Source organism: Typopeltis vanoorti, chromosome 16, assembly GCF_054136105.1.
Source record: "Typopeltis vanoorti isolate ZY-2024b chromosome 16, IOZ_Tvanoo_1.0, whole genome shotgun sequence".
In the NCBI taxonomy this organism is placed as follows: Eukaryota; Metazoa; Arthropoda; class Arachnida; order Uropygi; family Thelyphonidae; genus Typopeltis; species Typopeltis vanoorti.
In genome coordinates this window covers 24,513,737-24,531,741 of record NC_143564.1, presented here as the reverse complement: position 1 = coordinate 24,531,741, position 18,005 = coordinate 24,513,737, and the positions used below count along the sequence as shown (strand labels likewise).

Genomic DNA, 18,005 nt, shown 5'->3' with positions numbered 1-18,005 from the left:
ATTCTTGCTACTATACTATTCTATTCATGGCTGTATTGTTTGAGAGACTACACAAAGTAAAATCAATTTGATGATATAATATTATAGGAAGCATATTTCAAAGATATGCTTCCTATAATATTAATGATATTGAACATTAAGGGAGAAATATCCTGCACATTATGTTAGATCACCAAGGTTGTGTGGTCTTCTTAAGAGTCCTAAAGAAGGTATGTTGCTATATCCTGTGGTTGCAAAAATAAGTAGAATAGTTACATAGCAGCAAGGGTACTTTATTAGAAATGATGATAAGAATTTAAGAAAATCTATGATCTTTAGGCTCTCAAGATGAGTTTCTAAGACTCCGTTAAGCGTCTAGGTTAAAAAAAAAATTTCAATGTTTATGGGGGTATTATTTAAGCTGAAACAGTAAGAAGTATTTTTAAAGATACCCCCTCCCCCCCATTAAAATGAAAACAACATTCATTAAAATGTTACTCTCCTAACCTGAAACAGTTTGGCTGCATTGGAAGGGGTGGGGTACAACATCAACATTTTTCATGAAGACAGGAAGGATAAGATGGGAGAGAAGTGTTTGTTGATAGCAGCAGAAGAATTATACCCACACAAGGTGGAGATGCAAGGGAGAAATATGGCACTTGTTTTGAAGCAGTATGATGCAAGGTGGGTGAGACAAAATATTCAGCCAGATGTTACCATATTTTAGGAAAAGAGAAGGGTGGTGGTGAAGAAATGTATAGGACACTTGAGTTAGTAAGCAGGAGAGGATTAATCATCATAGCTGATTTTAATTATGACTGGATTAAACAGACATCTCAGAATAAGGAAGATGAATTTATCCAGTTCTTGAGGGTAAGTATGTAACAGAGAGCACGTGTGGATTTGGTCAAGTCTTAGATTTGGTCATGTAATTAGAAGATATGAGTGAATGGCATGTTGTACTGTCATCCATTTGTGAGATCATCTGGGAGTTGCCAACCATGTGAAGACTTCTGTTAGAAATGGGTATATGTTGAACAAACAAGACTGGTGATTATGAAAAGCTCGGGAGACAACATGGTGCTATAGCATGGAATGAAGAATTAAGCAGAAAAATAAATGCTACTTGGTCACTAATTTATTATTATTATTATTCATGCGTCTTGAGACCTCCAAGGAGTCCCAAGACTCATTGCGGGAGGACACCCACTATACAACTGTCTCCACCACTACAACTAGTATTTTTTGTCTGTAAATTGCATGTGTTCTGAAGGGCTAATTTGTCTGTATGCGGGATGAAAAACCTGAGTTTCCGGGAGAAAAAGCCCTGCTACCTCCATGTCAGATTGGCTAACTCATCTTCTATTGAAAAAGTCCCCATAAAGATTCCTCCCATCGTGACAAGAATCGAACTTAGGCCTATTTCAATCGAAGGGCACAAGGTACCGCCGTCATTCTTCCAATTGCGCTACGGAGGCACTTAATTAAGAGCTATTTAATTGTAATGTAGTGAATATAAAATGGGATACAGTCAATAGTGGGATACAATCAATCACATTCCTGGGGACTAACGATTTATGCAACAGGCAAAAAGCTTACTCTTTATACACCTTGAGAAAGATTCACCATATGTCAAGATTTTAAGAGAGAGAGATTATGAAGGTAAAGTATATGAGAATATACTTTACCTTGATGGAATATCAAGGAGATGAACATTATTATCAGGAGAATGGTTGATCTGTAAGTGCAGTAGGGGAGGTGATAGACTGTTCATGTCTCAAACAATGGAAAGGCAGCTAGCCATTGCATTTTTTTTTTTAAATATAGCTCCCACTCACGAAAGGTTTATTTATAAACCTACAGTATATTCATAAGTGAGCAGGCTAAGGATTTATATTTCACATTTTTATTGATTCCGTATATTGTTTGTGCCCAGATCTGAGCCCCTGGGTTTCTTCTTGATGGGGAGGAGGTAGAGAGTATCCAGAGGCAAGTGACCAAGATGATAGCTGGTCTATGGAATGAACCTTATGAGAACAGGTTGAAGATCTGTGGGTTACAGAAATTGGTTGATAGGCAGAAAAGGGGTGACATGATTAAGACATTCAAATTACTGAAGGGTTTTTACAAGATTAATTCAGAGGAAATTTTTCAGAACAGGTCTAGTGATGCGAGAACTAGGGGCCATCCATGGAAATTGAGCAAGGGTGTAGTTAGCAAGGGTGTTAGAACTAGGTTTTTTACTTGGAGAGTGGTGAATGAGTGGAATAAGTTGCCAGAGTTTGTTGTGGGTGCCATGACTGTAAATGAGTTCAAAGCAAAGTATGATATGCTAATGACAAATAGTTGTTCTTGATATGATGTTTAGGGACTCCCTCGATGAGTCTAAGAACTCCTTGGAGTTGCCTGTAATAATAATAACTTCTCTAAAAGCCTGTGATCAGTATCCCTTTCTAATTTCAGCCTCTCGTCGGCAACAAACTTGTTTGGAATTTGTGTGCGTGTGTACACATACAGCAATCCCTCAAGTAATGCATCTTCGATTAGTGCGTCATTTTTTTCTATACCCAAATTCGATTAGTGCACCTATATACATCTTAAAAATAAATGTTACAGATTTTAAAAATTTTCTATCTATACAATTTTATGGCTAACTATTTTTAAAAATCACTCACCAGGATGAAATAATTTAGTTACCGATTTAAAACATTTTACAAAGTTATTTTTTAATAGCATACTACACTATTTCCATGTACACTATGTTTCAAATTTAACACCAACATTTATGTCACCTGCTAATTACATAGCATTTTGATGATCATATCTAGTGCTTTTTGGAATTGTTTTCCTTACTTTTTTTTTTATTTTAAAGTATTTTCCCAACCTTTCATCATGAGTAAAAGAATTAGCGAGCTAAAAAGTGGAAGTGTGAAAATGATTCGAAAAGTAATCTGATTGGAAGATCCAGAGCAAAGATAGGACAAGAACACAAAAATGGGTGAATCAACTATAAGCAAAGCTGTTGAATACATAGAGAAAGGTAAGGCTGCTTCAAGTTCATCATGAATGCACTCAAAATCAAAATATTATAATGAGTGAATTAGAGAGACTTCTTTCTACGCGGATCGAAGATTGTACCAAAAACGGATCCCGCTAAGCACTGAACTTATTAAATCAAAAGCATTAAGTCTCTTTGCAACCTTGAAAGAAAGAGCTATCAATGATGGAAAAGAAGAATTCCATGCTAGTGCTGGGTGATTTGAGCGTTTCAAAAAGAGAAATAGCCTACATAATGTTCCAATCACAGGCAAAGATGCAAGTGCAGATAAGGAGGTGACCGCAAATTATCCAGAGTTTTTGAAGAAAATTGTGGAAGAAGGGAGCTATTGTGTCCAACAAATATTTAATGTCGATGAAATGGCCTTTTTTGGAAGCGAATGCCTTCCAAGACTTCTCTGACCAAATCAGAGAGAAATCGCAGCCTGATTATAAAATCGCAAAGTCGAATGAAATTACTGCTAGCAATATGTGAGCTGTTTCAATATGTGAGCACATTCTTCCACATTTGGCAAATGATTTTAGAGGCTTTTCAAATGAATCTAAGTTAATTAAATCTCATTCTGAGAAACTGAGTGATTCAACCTGCTAAATTCAGATGCATAGCGGGAAGATCCTAAAGAATACGAAGAACATTTAATCACTGCCAAGCCTAAAGAGATTTCACAAACAATTGGAAAATATTTTTCGTAGAATCAAAGTTTTTAAGCAGCAATGCCCAGAGGTTGACCTGATGAAGAGAGAAGCAGTAAAATTTAAAATTTGCAGAAGTAGTAAAAGAGACAATAGGACCATACCTCAGTTGTATGGGGGGGGGGGGGGGGAAGAAACAGAATGCCTGCCAAACTAAACACGTTAGCTCAATTCTTTGTTAGGAAGTAGCATAATAATTTTATATTCTGAATATGTTTTATTGTCTTTCAAGCTTCGTGGTTTTTCTTTAATTAGGCCTTGAGAAAGAAATTTGAGGAACGAATTATACTTTTTCCCATAGGTTATTATATTCGATTAGTGCGTTTATAGATAAAACATATTTAGGCGCATTAATCGAGAGATTGCTGTATGTATATATATATATATATATATATATATATATATATATGCTAACTGCAACTCTAATCCTTCTCTCATTTCTAGTCACTGGAAATCATTTAATTCCATATACTACTACATCCGGATACTTATTTTAATTGTCTGTTCTAGACTTCTAAATTGATTAAATCTTCCACCAAACTGATTGCTATTTACACACATCAAACATGCACTCAACTCAGAAACTACTAATGATGTTAAAGATGGTTTATGCCATCCAGAAGGCAATAAGAAACCTGATGTTTCTCTCTGTCACAGACTCTCTCTGTTTTCTCAGAGACGCTGTGTTTCTCTTATATAGTTCATGTTTTACATTTTATGAGCTTAGGATGCTCATATATAATCAGGAATATTCACAGGTGGTACAGCATACCTCACAGATGACATTCACAAAAGGTCTTAGTTGGAGACTCGAAATGCTTTCTACTTGATAATTTTTATGCCTGTAAACGCATGCAAAAACATTGATTATGGCATTTACTAAACGTTAGAGTCCCTCATTAGCTCATACTGTGTGTGTATAAAGCAAAATTTCCAGGACTCGGAGCGAAGTCTGAGGTTTGAGTTAGATACCTGACAGAGGAAAGGTTTTAATACTTCGTGTTTTGATTTCAAGTTTAAGTATGGTGATACTTTTAACATACGGTTCATATACATTATGAGGTTACTCATAATGTATATGAACCGTATGAAGGAGAATCCATTCCGATAACAGGGTAATCAATCTGTATTGTGGGATGAGTTATTATTACAGGTCGGAAAATTAACTTCTCTTTTATGATCATTGTAGATTTTAAAGTGGTAACTATGTTGCTTGTATAACAGTTGGAAAATTTTACCTATAAAGCACGTGATTTCGCGTGTTGGCGACCAATTCGTACGTCCTTCATTTTCTTTCTCCTCTTCAGCATGAATCGACTATTCTTGGCAAGTCTCCAAGCGAAACTCTTTAAAGTGTGGGCGTACTATACTAAGGAAATGAATTATCACGTTACCAAGGAAACATCCACAAACGATGAAATTTCTTATCGTGATGAAACTGTCAGAATTTGATTCTTTGGGATTTCAGAATAGCTTCATTGGTAGACGCATTAATTAAGTCTCAACTGCAAAATCAAAGCGTAGCTATTTTTACATTCTGTTCCTAGTATTTTGCATGCATTTACAATCTACACATATGTTTCGATAGCACTGCAACTTGGCAATTTCATTTGAGCAAAATTAGCATGTTTATCCACAAGATTTTAACCACTTATTCTATTTATCTGGTAGAAGTTGTGAAACTGTGTTTCCATTGTTTTCAAGTATTCATTTCTATAAACTCTTTGTTTTATACATGTCGATTTTAAGACAATCCAAAGAGTTTTCTGAAAATGTATATTTTGAGATAAACTTTAGAGGTAGTGGATTGGTGTTAGGTCAATGTTCCAAATACAAGTTCACAGCGTACGTAATTTTTCTGTGCAGCAACACAAAGATTACATACATGCATTTGCTTCTGTTATGGAAATACATGTATCGTAACGATTGCATTTACGATTAGATTTTAAGAAATAACTTAAAATGACTAAATCTAAATAAGATTCATCTGTCATTGTAGCACAACAAGAATGTTATCGTTTAAGGGACAGAATAAATGTGTCCCATATTTGATTTTAAATATGCCATTTAAGTAGGCTGATCATATTTCCTTGAGACAAAAACGCGACGGGGGTTATGTAAGATTCTGTATTCATGAAAAACAAGATTAAAAAAGTTTTATTACATAAACATATTGAGCTTACCATTATTCTTCAGTGACAGAACCCATACAAAAAATTTAGGTAGACGTAGAGGGGGGGGACTGTATTTCACCACGATCGTACCATGAATATTTCTCCGATGAAGTGATCTTACGCAGCAAATTTCGGTCTTTCAACACCTTATCATAAAACTTCTCACACTCCAAGACATAATTTTGTCTGACAACTAACAAAGTCCTCATTGTCTCAACGCTTAATCTAGATTTCTCCTTTGACCACATCCTGTTCATAACAGAAAATATTCTCTCAACAGGTGCTGTACTTCCTGGAAGACAAAGAATAAACTACAATATCACAAAAGTCTTTTGTGTAGGCGTTTTTCGCTCATTTCAGAAAAAAATCTGTACTCATTTATCAGATAAAAGAATGTTTTCTTTATTCCATGTATCAACTGCCTCACAATTATAGATTTTATGAGGGTCCGCTGATCGAATACACGTTTCTTCTGTTTCTGTGCGTGAAATGAGTTCCTTGTATGTCTTTCCATTCAAGGTGTCTTCCTGGTAGCACCCACTTGAACTTCTCAGTGTTTCCTAAACTGCACTTCCACTTGTTGACATATTCTAAGCTGGTTTCATAGAAATTCTCAACTACCTCAAAAAAACTACCCTCATTAATTTCTCCTGAATCTATTAACATTTTCTGTTGTTTTTGACATCGGTAGTTACAAACACTTCACTTTTTCTGGACTCTAAATTGTTGACAAGATTTTCGATGTTCATGGCTACTTCTGTAGCTGAAATATTATCTTTTTCAATTAAGCTAATGTATGTTTGGAACGTAAACACTTGATCTCTTCAAATGACAACCACAATTTCAAATAGGGATCTTTTTCGCAACATCACAGGGCATTTTTCTTGAGAAAGAAAATAAGAACGAAGCCCATCAAAGATGCTTAAAATTCTGCTCAATTGATGGACCCAAGGACAAAAATCATGTATTTCCGTGCTCTAACAATTTAAAGTAATTGTTTCCTGCAAAGTCACAAAAGTTTTTCCGTTCTTCAACTCTGACTTGTGTATACATTGAAGTATTTGAGTCCTTTCACTGCAAAAGATTCAATCTCGATTGGTAAACAGTCGACAGCAACAGCAGAATCCTACAGCAGAACAGACGCCTCGTCTGAGACGCGCAAGTGTTGCCAACATGTTTTTTTTTTTTTTTTCCCTCCTCTGAATTTATTTTCACTGCAGATTTGATATTTAGTATCGAACAATGCAACTCCATGGTTATACAAATTACTGAAATCCATGATATTGATATACGATTATAGGTTATGAATAATAATTTATGATTGACCAATATTAAAGTATATTTATAGTTTTTATTAAAAACGGGTCAAAAATGACATTTTTATTAAAACAACGGGACAGCCGGGCAATATGAAAAAAACGGTACTGTCCCGTTCAAAACGGTACGTATGGTCAGCTACGTTTAAGGAACAATTGGTGGAAAAAACAGCAACATCCCATAAAATATGAGAAGAACAGTTACCACCCTTTGCTAAACACCGTACCGTTTTAGAGAAATATTGTCCCATTTTTCTCTCAGATGATATATAATTCCGTATAAGAATCGTCAAATCAGTTAACAGTAATCAACGGAATAAAAATTACTTTAAATTTCAAAAGAAGGGTAACAGGATAGGCATTAAGGCACACAAATCAGTAAATTCGAGAATTTCTTTATGGAAAACAATCCATGACAATTGTAATCTGGCACCTTCATCTTTATGTTTCCAAATCATAAATTAAGTCGTTAACGGATTCCTTTCTTCTGTCTTATCACTCGCTCACACATGGAACTGTCGTTATTGGTCTCGAGACCTCTCGTGTGTGAGGTTGATTAAAAAAGTGCTGACGCCGGCGCAGTATATCGGTTATACACTTCTCACCTCATCGTCGATGAGACATGCCTTGGGTATTAGTGTCAATCATTTAGAATTCCTTAGGATACCAAAAAGACGCAATTCTCTAGTTAGAGACTTCTTGATTACTATTAGAAGAGGTGAAACTCTCACAGAAGCGAGAAAAATTCTTAAGTGCTTCCATGGAGTTCCAGAACTAGCTGGGGGAAGAGTTTTTGAAGGGAAGAATTTCCTCCACCTCAGCATGAGACCGGTTAACTTACCTTCAACTGAACATCCCAAAGTTTAATGTGAAAACAAAACTGCCGATTTCAAACTTTGAAAAAAGGATGTTTTTAACATATGAAAACAATTTCAGATAAAGTGCAGTGTAACTGAAAAGAATTATGACAATGAACAATTGCGTGCAAAATATTTTAATCAAGAAAACATATTCATAATAAATAATGAAAGTAACATAACTATTATAGAAAATAGGTTCCATTTATGTTCGTTATAAATGTTTGCATGCGCTGGGGAACCCCTGAAAGTTTTCGCGGAACCCTAAGGTTCCGCGAAACACAGAATTAGGGCAACTTGATGAGAACAGCACACTGTGTACCCCTTTTGTCCATTTGGTCTCGTCCCTACCAGAAAAATCAAAGTGCTCGAACCTTCCACGAACAGACATACATTAAGTTCATTTTATGCTGGGAACTGAGTTAATAGAAAAAACTTTTTTTTTTTTTCATTCCTGAAAGATTAAGTAAGATCAAAGACAATAAAGAATTTTTATATATTTATTTTAACTTAACATTCTTCAATATCAAGTAAGGGCAGTTGGGGTATACTAGTAGCTCTTTTCATTTCTTTTTTTGTGGTTGTCGAATCATTTTTTGTTTGCTTCGATTTTTTTTTTAATAGTACAAAGACATCAAAGGTCAAACTGTGCCAGAACACAGGTTACAGCAGTACATATGGTAAGCTGTTAGTAGGACGATCACAAACATCCACTCCCTTGACGGAATTTGAACCCGCAGCCTCTTGGCTGGAGAGCGGATATCATTTTTTTTAATGATAACAGTACTTTGTTTCCAGGCAGTTGAACTTTTCAAATCGTAAAGTAATCGAATGTTGTGTGGTTCTGAAAGATGCAAAGTTCCAGATGAGTATATTTTGGAAGGACTGAATCAGAATTTCGGTAGAGTGGTAAAAAAAAAATCCTTAATATGGCGATATTGGCAGCTAGTCAGTCCAGGGATATGTATATTAAGAATCAAGAATATACTTTTTATAGCTCATCAGTAATCGGAGTTGTCCAGTTCTGTTCTATATGATCTTAATCCTCATTCTTATTAGGTGAAGATGGGGAGCGTTTCAGGTCCAAAGAGTTTGCTTTGACAACAATAATGTAGAGGGCAAGTAACAGTAGTATATTTGAAGAAATTTGTCATCGCAAGTGACAACGCATAATAAATATCATTAACATAAAGAACATGTGATACCATAAATCCTAATGTTTGCCTCTCTCCTATCTTATCGCGGTTGCTCTGATATCACAATGGGTGATGAAAATCATGCCACCTAAAGACATGCATGTGTGCAACAAGGCTAACAGCGATTCAATACCATACCACGAAAAGCAACTGTGTTTGCAGTTCCATCACCATACTTTGCTGCTGGGAAAAAACGCAGTCGTTTTAAAAGTATTTCTAAAAATCTAGACTCTTCCATTGCTTTCGAGAATGCTTTCTTTTCCATTCGTTTGGAATCTTATTCCTGAGAACACCGTTCCAAGAGTTTCTGAATATTATTTGTGATCATATAAGCCACTACTCATGCAGGAAATCCTTGTAAATGTAATGTTCACATTTTTCTGCATCTAGGGGGAGGTTCAGTTTTGTTGGACAACTATTGGCTACTGTTTAACGTCTTTCCGAAGAACTGCAAGGTAAGCCGATTTTTCTGTTCTACATTTTGTGTTTATTATTTCATGCAATAATTTTTTTTGCATGAGCAACAGACTAAGGTTGCGAAATGTCCGAAAACTTAAGCGTTATCCTTAAAAAAATAACAGAAATTGGAGGTATCTATAAGCTTTAAGTTTTAGATGTCCATAAAAATATTAAGATTTTTCCATGAAATATTTTTGTAATTGCCTCAAACTTCAATAAGTATTTTCAGGATTCTTCTACAAAATTGGTTTTTGATTTGTTTTGAATTTATTATAGTTGATTAAGTATAATGAATGCTAAAATAAACTTATATTTTGCATCTTCCTTTAGATCACATCGCTTTTGAATCGTTTAATGGCGTCAATATTTGCATATTTGCATAACCTAAGCCAAAACTGGCGACGATGTTTGTTAATTTTGGAAACGTAGCAGCAAAAGTTTTCATATTTCACATATTTCAAACAGAAGCGGTAAAACTTATGCGGTGGTTGTCTAAGAATTACAGAATTTGTTCTGCTTTTAGAATAGGGTACACTTTTGTTGTCGTACACGGTCTAGAGCGATCTCATGTATTTTAAGCAATCTAGAGATGCTATATATCGTTTCACCAATTATCTTTCATTATGTCATTCACTGTTTCATAAATTCCACATGGATACAGATGTGTGCGAATGCCTTTAGATGACAGCTGATTTCATCGCCAGATATTCGACACTTGGAAAGATTGTGTTTAATTTGATCAAGATTTCTAGATTGCTTAAAATACTCGGTTTTCCTATAGGTTTGCAAACTTTCGTGAACGGGATTCACATAAAATGTTATACAAAATACGAGAACTGTCGAGTTTTGCTATCATTTCTGAGAAGGCACCTCCACGTGGTTATTTTGCGGAAGTGTTGGTACAGCAGATATATGACAAGCTAATATAATTGATACTTCATTATTTTATTCTGTTTGAATTTTTTTTTTCTTCTGAATTCTCTATTTAAAGTCAATATCATGATTAACTGTTACACTACGTCCATATGTGCATTTACCTCTGTCTTACCGTAGCCATGTTTACGGCAATTTCTATTTCAACTACATGTTCATCTTTCATTTACCCGTTTTGCTTAATGCTAAGCCTAAATATGATGCAATTTCGATAATGCTCAAGGTCTCCTTTTAATATAATCTCCAACTGGGTAATCCAATTATTTCCCTTCAACTCTCATACCAACCGTTTTCATTCTTTGTTGTTGTTTTTTCGTTAAATATGAGATCCATTAAAATTAGACTAAACGCTACTACGTCAATTAGTTAATTTTTCTTACTAAACAATAAATAGTCTCCAACCATACCACTAGCGCAGTGATATTTAGTTGAAAAGTTCTTATAAAGGTGCGTCATCATCCCTTTGTATCCCTCAATACAGAAACATGTAATTAACAGACACAATGGACTGTAGTCTTCCTTATGGCTTTCACTACCTCTTTCGTAATCAATTAACCTAACTTAGCCCCCCCCCCCCATTCTATTATCTGTTCTAGTGTTTAAGTTTCTGTTCTTATTCAACATAACTAAAAAAGTATGTCAAAGTAGATAAACATTATTATTTGTTCTATTTAATCAAAAATGCAAAATGACAGCGAATCCTCCTCCCATTGTTTTGGCTGTTTTAATACTGATTTTCATTCAGCAGTTTAGGCTCTTTTCTTAAGTTTATTCATCTTAAAGACTTTCCGAAAATATTTCCTAGACAAATGAGAGCTCTAACTCTCACATTCAGTCTTATTATCCTCTTCAGTAATCCGACCGAACATCTAGGTCATAGCGAACTCAGGGTAAACTCTAAATTGTCCTTTTGTAATTTCCCTTATTTCTTCCATTTCCCAATTTCTTGAGTAGTCCCCACCATTCACTACTTCTCTGAGATTTGTTTTTTTTATGTTATTTTTGTGCCCGATTATTTTTTCCTTAGCTATTGTTAACTTAGCTTTCTTACATTTCTGATGGTAATGACAACTTGACAGGGAATGTTACGCTTTCTTCTATTCGTGTACATTATAAGTACAAAATTCAGTGTCAACGTGCCTCTCTTTTTCGGGGGGAGGGGGGGGGGAGCGAAGTAAAGTAGATTTGGAGAGTAAAGAGGATGTGAAACAACAGCTGTACAATTTAAAAAAAAAAACCCTCTGACCCTTGTAATGAATTTATAATGTATAATTTCACGAATGTTTAAAAAACAGTATGCATTCCGAAACTTCCTGCACACACGCGTTTTTTTTTTTTTTTTTTTTTTTCGGAGCGAAATTGTTGAGAACAGAACCCAAAATCACGCCTTACTTCTCAATAGCAGTAGGTACAACTTTGAAATCGACGTGCATGACTCGCAGGTTCTACTCCACCTACAATCAGTGAAGAGCCATTTTTGATTCAATCTCAGCAGTGTCGATTGATCCATTTGGAAAATTTTGATCACTTCTCTTATTATTTAACATGCAGTTTACATCTCAGTACTTCTCAAACTTCGATTTTTTTTTAACTTAAGTGTTCTTCCTTAACGTATTCCTCAAATGAGTAGGTTATTCCTTCGTGAACATCTTTATGCAACACCATTTTATGCCCAAAATTTTTTAGTTATTATAATTGTTTTATTGCGTTTTATCTACTTTCCCCCGCCTTCTAAAACATTTTCCTAAATATCGCTATTATAGCTACCCTTCGTTAAAACTACTCAATTAGAAACGTCTAGGTTTTTCGTTTTGAAATTTGCAAGTATTACCTCGACTTGAAATGGCCCTGCTATTCGATCATATACAAGTTGTGTTTCTTACTAAATATAGAACTATCCCTTTCACATTCTTTTTCGACTGAATTACTCGCCACACAATTACAGTTACAAATGGTTCAACGTCTCAGCAATGGCGACATTCATTACATTTGTGTAGTTCCTCTAGGTTCACTTCTTGCCACTCAAGCTTTGTGAATCAATCAATCCAAATAATAGAATTATAAATTGCACATAAACTTGTATATCTGTAAATTCAAAAACGCATACTGTAAAATTGTAACGGTCCCAACAATACGGCATTGCCCAAAATAGGCTGCATTTTTAATGAACTTTATATTCCATATAACTTTTTTTTTTTTTTGTTCAGTGCAGAGATTAACTCTGCGATGATTGCATATAAATTATAATAACACAGCAACCACAGTCATCCCTACACTTCGACACAAGTCTCATTTCAAGAAACTTTTACAATTAAAGCACTCTAAGTGACTTTCAACAGTAGCTCCTTTTCTTTAACTCTACTTTTCTTAAGAATAAAGACTTGACGCGGTATATTGATCTTCTTGAAGAAACTTTTACTTAAATCCCACACATTATTTTCACTGAACATGTTAATATTGTGGAAAAACATCCTCGTAATGGTGAAAGAGTAAAAACCTTTTCATAAATTTGTACCACCGTTCAACTTTTCTGGTAAAAATTTGTCCAAATATTCTTCAGAAATATCGACAATAGTCATAAAAAGTCAATATCGACTGCCAATTTAAATATGTAAGTCATGTATACTTAGCACCTTTTATTTTTAACTGACCAAGGCATGTTTTAATTCTCCAATTTTAATTTAGATGCCTAACCTGAATTCAGTTATATTTAATCTCATTATTCTGAGGTAGTTAACAGAACTCAGTCAATTTATTTATTTGTGTTGCTTCACCTGTTTCGTGTACTTTAGAATTTTAGATCTTCGGCTAGTTTTTCTCAGTCAAATCTTTTTACATCAATCTATATACTATTTATGTACATATACATATATACATATACATATACATATATATATATATATATATATATATATATATATATATATATGTGTGTGTGTGTGTACATTATATATATATATATATACACGACTTATCTATTTCACTGTTAAAATATATGTTTCTTATGCACATATTAATTTCATTTATTATTTAAATCGCTCTTTCTTTTCTCTTACACTGGGTAAAAAAAAAAAAAAAGATATCCCATTGGGTGATTAAGCACCACTAGTCCTCTGATCTTTTTGCAATCGGAGAATTGAGCAGAGAGCAGAATAACGAATAAGGAAATAGCTACCTCCTCCTCTATCTATTTCTATCATACGGTCTAAGATGTTTTTCCTCGCAGAGCATAATAAACCACACTCTACAACAATGATGTGGGGAGGGTGGCAGTTTTTTTTTATTATTCTTTTTTTTTTCTGGAGATCTTTCTGCACTCCGTGCTTATTCGTCGAATGACTTCTCGCTGTAGAAATGATGTGCTATTCTCTGGTATTGATGAAGCATACATCTGGGCATTGGCGTTTGTGGATGAGCTGAGGTTCGCCGCCATACTGCAGCACGGACAGTTATTCTTGTGCCCTCTGCTATTCACTCCGTCGCCATCAAAGATGAAGCAAGCTGCTGCCAAACAATAGGATGTGGAAAAACTGTTTGGGTGGGGCAAAGCACCGTCTGAATGAATGGGAATATTAAGAGAAAGTGTGTGGGAGGAAATTCTGACGATAGCCAAGATAGCTGAGATCTGCTGACGACAGCTTTGCTCTCTCGCGTTCTGGACAAAGGTTGGGAGGGTAAGAGGATTACGTAGGTCTGCATATCCCGGTGGCTAGTGCGACATGACATGAGGCACCCAAGTGTTCAGTGTCCATATACTCGCTATTATGCACGCTAAAGATAAGGTAGAAACTTGAATGATATGAAGAAAGGGAGACTGTAAACAGAATCAAATGAAAAAAAAAATCAATAGAAAGGTTGAGTCAACAACGCAAGATGTCATCTCTGAGGAGGTATACATCCAAGAAGTTCTGGGATAAAATATTCATACTCATTTTGCAATTTCATTATTTTTCAGTCGTTAATAACTACCTTTTAAATACGTTGGAAAATATCAGATTTCATTTAGTAGGATTTTAACAAAATATTCTCGTGATTACTTGTTAAAAGATGCTGTTTGCTTTTTCACTTAATGTTTTACGGGATCACTGCCAAGGATATGACGTGCACTGTCACCACCACCGTATAAAAGCTGCCCGACCGCTTATGTTAAAGTGTCCTCGTGTTTTCCGCATTCTAAACAGGATTCAAACTCTGGTCTTTTCAACCAAAGAGCACGTGTTGCTTTTCAAGGTGACTATAGAGATGCCTCATCATTTAATGTCGCCCAACTAAGTTGAACACTGATGAATATTGCATATCAGCAAATCATCTTGAATTAAGGTGCGAAGGGCTGAGAAATAGATTATTTTTCGTCAGAACAATTTAAACTGGATTTAAATATATACAGAAATATATTTACTCTTGGTTTTGTAGTAAATTATTACTCTGATGCTGTAATTCTTCAATAAATCTTTAAAAAATAGCCACCATGTGTCTCCAAATAGTTACAGGAAATACCAATCGAAACGATAATGGTACATTATTTAAAAGTTGGACAACTGTTTTACTGAACTGGCATTATGACTGTACTTTCAAAGTTAATTATGCCACATTATAATTAATGTTTTCTTTTAGTTGTGCAAGCCTCAGACTCAATCACAGCAAGGATCAGTCTGCTCTGCATTCTCATCAATTACATTATCTCACGATGGTACATAACTCATTACTGATCAAGTGGCCTTAGCTATAACTTTAAATTGTCTGCTTTTGAAATATGACAAAAATTCTGTCTATTAAACTATTTCCAGAAACATGTTTTTCTCTTGATACTATAATAACAGTAATAACACAATTAGCTTCACTAAAAGCTAATACTAATACTAATTATAATAATAAAGTATTACACTACAAGTCAACCTTATTTCAAATGAGTTCTGTTACTAATATGCTTATTAATATTAGTAACTGAACTCTGGAGATGACGCCAACTTACGAAATTTTTTTTATGGTTTGTAAAAGTAATAATTAAAAAAATTTCATTACCTCTGAAGAACATGGAAGCCTATACGCTCCCTGATAACTATTTATAGCGCAGGCTTAATGCGAAGATGTGAAACACTACAGCAATGGCATCAATTTAAGGTAACATTAGTGCGACGGGTTTTTTTTTGATCTCACACATCCCAAATTTTGGGCCTCGGGAAACCCCACAGTGCAGGTTCTAGAGGCCCATTCTCCACCACAACACCGATTACAACATCGCCTTTGGGATGGAAAACATCCAGCCCAGCATGTACCTCATAAGCGATTTGCATAATTACCCAAAAATGATTAATGGTGACGAAAGACGAGATAAAAAAAAGATTACTCTATTACTGAAGTGCAATAAAGTATTGTTATTATTCTTGGAATTATAAAATACTTTTTTTTTTACTTCAACACTGTTGAATAATATGGCTGTTCAAAAAAGGCTATCACATTCAATGATAATTCGACACTGTCACTTTAGTAAATTCTGTCAGTGTTTTGAATTGTTGATACATGTTATTCGCATACTAGTATATATACTAGCAAAAAGAAAAAAAAATCAATGTTCAATAAAAGTTGTACCCTACTTCTTTAAAAAAAAAAAAAAAAAACTCTGCAAAAGTCACGCCTTATACACACATAAATTAACGGATTTCACTGAGAAATAGGGCCATTCTCAAAAATAATTACTCCATAAATTACCAGCGAAAGTTAATAATATATAACACACGGCAAAATCACTTAAAAATTTCAGATTATAATTACTACAACACAAAACAGTACATCCTCAGTTTATATGCTGATAATATTTAAAACGTGTACAAAGAAAAAACAGGGGCTTACCTTATAAAGTACACTACTTAATACACTCGAACCAACAGTCTGTAGACAATAATTCGGACCAAAATTACTGTCAAAGATACCCAAGTATGTGGATATGATACCAAGAATTTTCACTCCCTGGGCAAACAGTAAAGCTTTCATTAAGCAAAGTAGTTTTGTTGGTATTTCGTTCCATTTCGAAATGCTACGGTTGGGAGTACTGCTAATGAAAAACACAGCTGTAGATACGTTGCTAACATAAAATACAGACTTGTAAACACTGCAGCTTCTGTCGTGAACCAGAAACAAGGTTGAATGGCACACAACAGACCACTTCATTGTAACTAGAGATGTCAATACACATACTCGTCAAGAATAAAAAGAAATAATCAGAAATTCACTTAAAGTATCGTGTGGCGGGGAGAGGGGGATTATAAGATCTCCAAAATCAACACAATATTCTCCTTAATAATAACCAAAAATTGAGGAAAACCGAGTGGCATGCCAGTATACATGATGCAAGTATACTGGCATCAAAACACAGAACAAACGTGACTATAATCATGGTAGGGAAATATAGTAATTGATCTCAAAGAACGCTCAAACATCTTAAATTAAATTACTTAATACATTTCTATACCTTTATGCAGAAACGTTTCCACTCACACAAAAGTTTGGAAAGTTATATCACATTAGTATCGCGGTGGAGAAAGGATTAAGGGAAGGATACATAAACCTAACATGGAATTATTTAAAGCCACTTCAGGCAGAGTAGAGATCTTACATCTAAAGATACAACAACAAGCAAACATATTACAATAAGCTTGTCTGGAAAGCAAGAAATATTCTACTATTTCCTTGACCATGAATTCATTATGTAGCTAAAAGCACAAACTCTTGTTGCTCTACTTCATAGTCAAGCAGGGATGAAACTAATTTCTGGGTAGCGTATTATAACTGGTCATTGATCAGCATATTATACACTAGTCATTATGTATGGCTATATAATAAGATTATAGGCTGGTCATTGACCAGCATATAACCTTTGTGTTGACTATTTTGCTTTCACACACACACACCAGGACCTATCTTTACTGTGAGATTCACTATACAAGAGTGCAGCCTCTTTTACACATTCTCTAAAAATGTGCGGTGATATAGCATCCAGATAGCCTGATTTAATATCAGTACAACTTGCCTTCCTTCTGGGCTTGCAAATCATCATTCTCATCAGTGTTAATCTCATAAATTGCTTATTAAATAACTGCACTACATCCTCTGAAATAATCTATTTGCGATTCCTATCATACTGTGCTTTTTCCTTCTTTTCTTATGCTTGTCATTTTCTAGTCTGTATCTTACAATCCTCCGAAGTGTAGGAAAACGTATACGATATGGCAAGGACTCCATTAATCGGGTCGCTACCTGGCGTCGTATACTTTTCCCCCAACTACTTATTTTCCCCACAGCGCCTCCTCGATTCATTCATCCATTTTACTGTGAACTTAATTA

General features: G+C 34.8%; 1 protein-coding gene across 1 annotated transcript in view; it reads right to left on the bottom strand.

The window, feature by feature from the left end:
- LOC150097899 (uncharacterized) overlaps positions 1-18,005 on the bottom strand; it is a 413,970-nt gene that overhangs the window by 108,344 nt on the left and 287,621 nt on the right. The gene's annotated exons all lie outside the window — the stretch shown is intronic.